This window comes from Megalops cyprinoides, chromosome 18 (genome assembly GCF_013368585.1).
Source record: "Megalops cyprinoides isolate fMegCyp1 chromosome 18, fMegCyp1.pri, whole genome shotgun sequence".
In the NCBI taxonomy this organism is placed as follows: Eukaryota; Metazoa; Chordata; class Actinopteri; order Elopiformes; family Megalopidae; genus Megalops; species Megalops cyprinoides.
The window spans coordinates 538046-545211 of record NC_050600.1 but is presented as its reverse complement, the minus strand read 5'-3'; positions in this window follow the sequence as shown (position 1 = coordinate 545211).

Below are 7166 nucleotides of genomic sequence, written 5' to 3'. Positions count from 1 at the left end.
TCTGCCCTCTCTCTCTTTCTCCCTCCCTCTCTCTCTCTCCCTCCCTCTCTCTTTCTCTCTCTCTCTCTCTTTTGCTCTCTCTGTCTCTCTCTCTTCCTTCCTTTCAGAGCAACAGCAGTAGGAGTGTGTGTTGGCAGGTGCAGCTCTACCTGTAGGGTGATTTATAGTGTAACTGGAGACAAAGAGAGCGGCGTAAAGCAATCACACAGGAGTCAGTGGCTTCGGGGAATGTGGTCCCTGAACGCGATGCTGAAATACGGCAGGATGGAGGCGCTGCTGCTCTCCTTTCCTCGGGTGCTGCAGAGGTGAGGAAGGCTTCACCCGCAGGCTGCAGGGACGCCCCACAACTCAGAACTAACTACCTCACATCAGCAGAGCCCTGAGGGTCTAACTGTTCCCGGTCCAGGAAGAGAGAGAGGTGTGACACAGAGATGCAGGAAGCTCATTACTTCAGTACAGCTGAGTCTCACAGTTCTGATGGAGTTTTCAGCTTATGACTGGATGCCAACAGGAAATAAACCTTTAACGTACTGTAATCTGTCACGCTGGCAGTCCCTTCTCATCTTGTCTTTCTGACTCTCTCACATGGAATGCAGCAGCGTTACCTCTTTTTACTGCAGTCTGCATTATCTCATTTTCACCGCTAGAGGGCGCCAGCGGCACAGCACGGAGACCCGTGCCGCAAACTTTGTGTTTCCGTCATTCTCAGGAATTTGTCTGTTAGCCAATACCAACTGAACAGATATTGTTTCATATTTCAGGATATAAAAATAACTGATCTTCTGTCATATATCCATACAGTAATCTTCTCATTGTTTCAGACTGCAGTAGAACTAGAAAGACTCAGAGTTGCCTCATAAAAAATAACGACAATAACGAATCTTCTGCCAACCACAGTGCAAAAAGCACTGGTATTTACCATTCTGACCTGAAATCCATTTATTCAAAACAAAACTTAAATCAGAAAATGTGACAGATATACGAATATATACACTTATACTTAAATATAAGTATGCCATACACAGGTAATTTCATAAATGGCTTTCATTCAGAGAGATACTTACCTGTCGAGCTGACAGCCGTTGGGAATCTGACCCTTTTTTCTTCATTAACGGACAGAATATCATATATGTGAAAGTGAGTTTTGTAGAGTAATTATGTAATATAATAATATATAATAATAATAACCTGAATGCGCTGGAGTTGCTGTGATGCACCAAAGAAGGTCATTGGCACCACCTAGTGGTCATATGCATGAACGAAATTAAAGCCGTGAGGCAGGAGAAGAGAGGGAGAATAAAGACAGGAAGCGAGGCGGGATGAGGCCTTCTCACGTGTCCGTTACTGCGCCCCCTGGTGGGAGGAGTGGGGACTGCATGAGAGGAGGGAGAGAGGATGGATATTTATTTACATTTACAATTATTCATTTGGCAGATATGTTTATCCAAAGCGACTTACAAATGATGCAGAGCACAACACAAGCAAAAAGCCACACAAGGAGCCACATATCAGAAGCGCTGCATGACCAGGTTTCAGTAGCTGGCCTGACAAGGTACAAGCTAGCTGGTAGAGATATGAGTGCATTTAACCATAGATTTGAATTTTTTAAGGAAAACAAAGTTTACAATATAAGAGATTGCTTTAGATGGTAATGTTTCAGGTGCTCAGGTGAGAGTGGAAGAGCTGTGTCTTCAGACGTTTCTTGAAGACAGAGAGGGACTCAGCAGAACGGATGAGGCGTGGAAGTTCATTCCACCATCAGGAGACAACAGTGGAGAAAGTTCTGATTTTGTGTTGTGATGAGACGGGGTCACGACACACCGTTCGGTCACAGAGCGTAGCGGTGGGGAGGGAACATGGGCGTGGATGGACAGAGTGAAGAGGAGAGAGAAAACAGAGGGAGATTGGTATCCTCTGCTGTGTGAGAGGAAAAGTGCTGTAGATGTGGAAGGATCGTGTGTGATCAGGGAGATCACATCATCAGTGACCGTCAGTCATTATGGGTACTGTGGGGGTGAAGATCTGGGTCATGATGTACAGACATAAAGTGGCGGGTAAATGTATCAATGGACACATTTTAACTGTATAATGTGTGTGTGTGTGTGTGTGTCTGAGTGTGTGTGAAAGAGAGAGAGGGAGAGTGAGAGAGACAGAGACAGCACTGCAATTTGGGGGAGGACAGAAGGAGAGTGAGAAAGAAAGAAGGGGGTGTTGCAGTTTCTATTTATAATGAGCAGAGGGAGAGAGAGAAAGAGAGGGGAAAAGAGAGAGAAGCAGAGGGAGAGAAACAGAGAGACAGAGAAAGAGAGAGAGAGAGAGAGAGAGAGAGACGCAGAGAGAGAGAGAGAGAGAAAGACGCAGAGAGAGAGAGAGAGAGAGAGAGAAAGAGAGAGAGAGAGAGAAAGACGCAGAGAGAGAGAGGGAGAGAGAGAGGTAGGGAGAGAGACAGAAAGACAGAGAGAGAGAGAGAGAAAGAGGCAGAGAGAGACAGAGAGAGAGAGAGGGAGAGAGAGAGAAAGACGCAGAGAGAGAGAGAGAAGCAGAGAGAGAGAGAGCTCTGGCTGACTGTTCTCTGCATGTCATGCTAATAAAGAGTTTGAATTGAATGTGGGGGAGAAGCAGAAAGAGACTAAAGGATGTAGAAACTGAGATTCTGCGACTCTAATGCAGACACTACAATGAGGAACATTCATACTCTAATTAACCTCCTGACTGTAACACACGCACACTCACACACTCACACACACACACATGCACGCACACACACACACACACACACAGAATGTATTACAGAGGGAGAAGTGTGTGTGTGTGTGTCTGTGTGTGTGATGATGATGTGAAGTATAGATTAGATAATGCTCTTCATAGACTGCATTCTGAGTCATGCCTCCAGCTGCAGCAGTTACTGCACACACACGTCATTATGCCAGCAAGGTTTACAGAAAGATCAGATACTTGTTTCAACATCAAAAATAGATGTTGGAAAATGAACATTTAAGTGGTTAGCCCATTTAAGCAGAGTGAGGACAGAGCAGAATTACTTTGGAAGGCCTACAGGACAGTAAGTTACACAGCACACGCTTTCCTGACTGTGCCTGGGGCTGGAGAGAATCGCCATACAGCACATAGCCGCCCTCATCCCACAGCCTCTGAGCTCAGGGCTGAATGGTAGCAGACATTCAGAGCTCTGTGTGAAAGCTGTCTTTCCAGCACGTGCTGGAGTATTTGATGCTCCGGGGAGTAAAAGAGTCTATCTGCTAATGAGGTTATTGTCTCCTTTCATTTATAGCAAGGCTTAAGTGGAGCAGGGTCCTGGGGGCTCAGAGACAGATCTGCGGTCCCACTGGGACTCCATGGTGTAGGGCCACACCCCTGTCCCACATCACCACCCTGCAAGAGGTGCAGACAGAGAGAGCAGACAGCTTTTCAGTGCTGGTCCTGTGTCCTTCTGCAACTCATAACCAGTCTGTCTGTGTGTGATACTGCATATAGATTTCAGCAGTTGATATTTTCAGCTGTGGTTCCCCAATCATTCTCACTGCAGCTCAGTCAACTGCAGTTCAACTGCAGCACCCTTTGCAAGGTAACCTCCACACTCAGCCTGTGCAGGGCTCAGTGAAAGCTACGTGTGTGTGTGTGTGTGTGTGTGTGTGTGTGTATGGTGTGTGTGTATGGTGTGTGTGTGTGCATGTGTATGTGTGTGTGGTTGTGTCCGTATAGGTGTGTGTGTGCGTGTGTGTGTGTATGGTGTGTGTGTGTGTGTGTGTGTGTGTGTGTATCTTGTGTGTGTATGGTGTGTGTATATGGTGTGTGTGAGTGAGTGTGTGTGTGTATGGTGTGTGTGAGTGAGTGTGTGTGTGTGAGTGAGTGTGTGTGTGTATATGGTGTGTGTGTGTGTGTGTGTGTGTGTGTGTGTGAGTGAGTGTGTGTGTGTGTGAGTGAGTGTGTGTGTGTATATGGTGTGTGTGTGTGTGTGTGTGTGTGTGAGTGTGTGTGTGTGTGTGTGTGTGTGTGTGTGTGTGAGTGTGACGCTCCAGCAGTGATGCTGTTCTCTGCCGAAGTGCTTCATGTGCCTCTGCACAGTCAGGTAAGCTAACCGTAAGAGTGGCAGTAAAATGAATAAATAAACACATGCATACCTACGTAGCGCCTCATTGCTTAGCCAGTCTGAGCACAGGGACTGTGCCCCGAGTGTCCCGCTCTGCCGTGTGCCGGCCCTCTCACACCCCCATTCAGCATGAATAATTTACCCCGTCCCGACCAGAGAGAAAAACACCCTGCAGTTTGGAATCATTTCTGAAGCAGACTGCAGTCATTTTATTTGTGCAGTAAAACAGTACATAGTTTTTTGTGTTTTTGTGCTCTTACAGTTGCCACTACTTCTCTGCTGCCCCCTAACTGTGGAGGTTGGAAATTACAAACATAAACACTTGTCATCTTAAACACACAGTGACTTCTAACATGCACCTTCTCAGAGTGGTTACACAGGCGGTTACACAAACTAACAAATCAAAACACAGGTAACAATCAGCAAAGACTGAAGACGGCTGATGCATTAAGAGTTTGGAAATGACGAGAGGTGGGTGTCTCTGGGAAGGAAAGAGCACGTCCCTGATAAAGAGCTGAAAATCCTGGAGTTCAGTGCCTGACACTCCATCACCTGCTTCTTCTGCTGTTGTTCAGTTGAGTGTGAGTATGGTGAGTGTGGTTACGTCTGAAGGAGCCGTTTTCTAACAGGTGTGTGCAGGTATGGTGAGTGTGGTTACGTCTGAAGGAGCCGTTTTCTAACAGGTGTGTGCAGGTATGGCGAGTGTGGTTACGTCTGAAGAAGCCGTTTTCTAACAGGTGTGTGCAGGTATGGCAAGTGTGGTTACGTCTGAAGGAGCCGTTTACTCACAGGTGTGTGCAGGTAAGGCGAGTGTGGTTACGTCTGAAGGAGCCGTTTTCTCACAGGTGTGTGCAGGTATGGTGAGTGTGGTTACGTCTGAAGGAGCCGTTTTCTCACAGGTGTTCTGTTCTTCTAGTTGGGCCTGTAATCAGTCTTTAAACATTTCAGTTTCACCAGTAAAATATTTCAGTTAAGGATGGGATCAGCATAATGGAGCTCTTCCATATAATTATAATGGTTAAATTAAATTAGCTAGGATTCATGCTCAACCAGCTATTCTGCCCCACTGATGTAGCTACACAATGACCATAATGCTGAGAGCACGGCAGTGGTGAGCGATACTAACGGTGCAAGCAGGAGGGCAGCCTGCCCGGGAGCAGAGTGCTGAGAGGCTGTTTGAGTGATGCTAACGGTGCAAGCAGGAGTGCTGTAGGAGTGCAGCCTGCCCGGGAGCAGAGTGCTGAGAGGCTGTTTGAGTGATGCTAACGGTGCAAGCAGGAGTGCAGCCTGCCCGGGAGCAGAGTGCTGAGAGGCTGCTTGAGTGATGCTAACGGTGCAAGCAGGAGTGCTGTAGGAGGGCAGCCTGCCCGGGAGCAGAGTGCTGAGAGGCTGTTGTCCCGCTGCATCCCTGGGGGTGACAGGGCTGTTTCTGGGAGCAGCGTCCACAGCAAGCCCCCTGTCAGAGCAATCAGCTGCAATCAGCGGAGCACAGCTACAGCCTGTATGAAGATGTGGCCGAAGGTTAGCGCGAGGGTTTGGTGAAGGTTTGTGAGAGGTTTAAAGTGGGATAAATATTTGTGGTAATATTTACGTTTTGGGGAAACAGTTGAGGATCTGGTTGGGTGGTGTGGAGACAGTCTGAAGTAGGGATGATTGACCAGCTGGCTTGTGTAATATTTGCAGACAGTGTAAAATATGATGTGTTGGGTTGTGTAGGGGGTGCTGGAGGGTGTAGAGAGGTGTTGCAGTGTGTGGAGGAGTTAGGGGGGTTACCTGGGTTTAGGGGTGTGTTTAGGGGTATGCAGGGAGTTAAGAGGGTGTAGGGGTGTGTAGGATAGAGGGGTGCGCGGGGCCTTCAGAGAGGCGGAGGGGGTCACTGGGAACTGCTTACCGTCTCACCTGCCTGGGCTAATTAGATCTTTTACATGAAGTTCACTGGAGAGAAGAGACTGCATTTAAATAATCAATAAGGAGATGAAGCAGTCTGCTTAATGTGTGTGGAGGGAGGGCCGTGTATCTGTGTATGTGCTGCAATTCACATTTCATTTTGTTGTCCATTGTCTTTTCATCATATATTGCATCCAAACTGGCTACCATTCTTCTCTTTGTAAAATATAGACTACAGATCATGCCTGAATAGGGTCATTTACATGCTGTTACCCTCTCGTTCCTCCCGCTGTCTCTGCCTCTGGGCTGGGTGTCTGTGTTCGGGAAGGACAGGGAGTGTTTCATGTTACCTGCAGTCCTGCAGCTGTAACCTGAGGCCCTGCTGCAGTGGGTCCTGAGAATGAGAGTCTGTTCCTGCAGTCTCTATATGGACAATATGGAGATTCTGAAGGCTGATACTATACTGCCTCATACTGCATTACGGTCATTTAGCTGATACTATCCAGAGCCACTTACACGGCCTCTTCTCTGTAACATTACCTCTTGGTCTTGGTCCTGCTTGCTGGTTAGCTGGGCGGGTCCACCTGGCTCCGGTGCAGGTGCTCTGGGCTTTGGGTCAAATGGAACTGAGAGCTTGTGTTTCTGGCCGGACCTCAGCTGGGCCGCTCAGGAGCCTCAGTAATGCACAGCACCCCTGACACCTGCAGCCACAACACCACTGAGCAGCACCTCCATTGTCCACCAGCCCCCTCTCATCTACAGAACTGAACCAGAGCCAATCAGAATCAGAACACAGACCCTTCACCCAAGAGGAACAGCCAGTCAAAATCAGAACAGAGACCCATGACTCAGGAGAACCAGAGCCAATCAGAATCAGAGCACAGACCTATGACCCAGGAGGACCAGAGCCAATCAGAATCAGAGCACAGACCTGTGAGTGAGGAGCAGAGAGAGGAGAGGAACAATCGCTGAGGAAACCTAGTTCCACTTTCCTCATCAGTGGCTGAGTTATTCCCTCAGATAAGAGTCCCCTATGATCTGCAGAAGGAGAGGCGAGGAGAGAGAGGGAGGGAGAGGAGCAGTGTGGGGTAGGAGAGAGGAGGAAGGAGAGGAGCAGTGTGGGGTAGGAGAGAGACAGAGGGAGAGGAGCAGTGTGGGGTAGGAGAGAGAC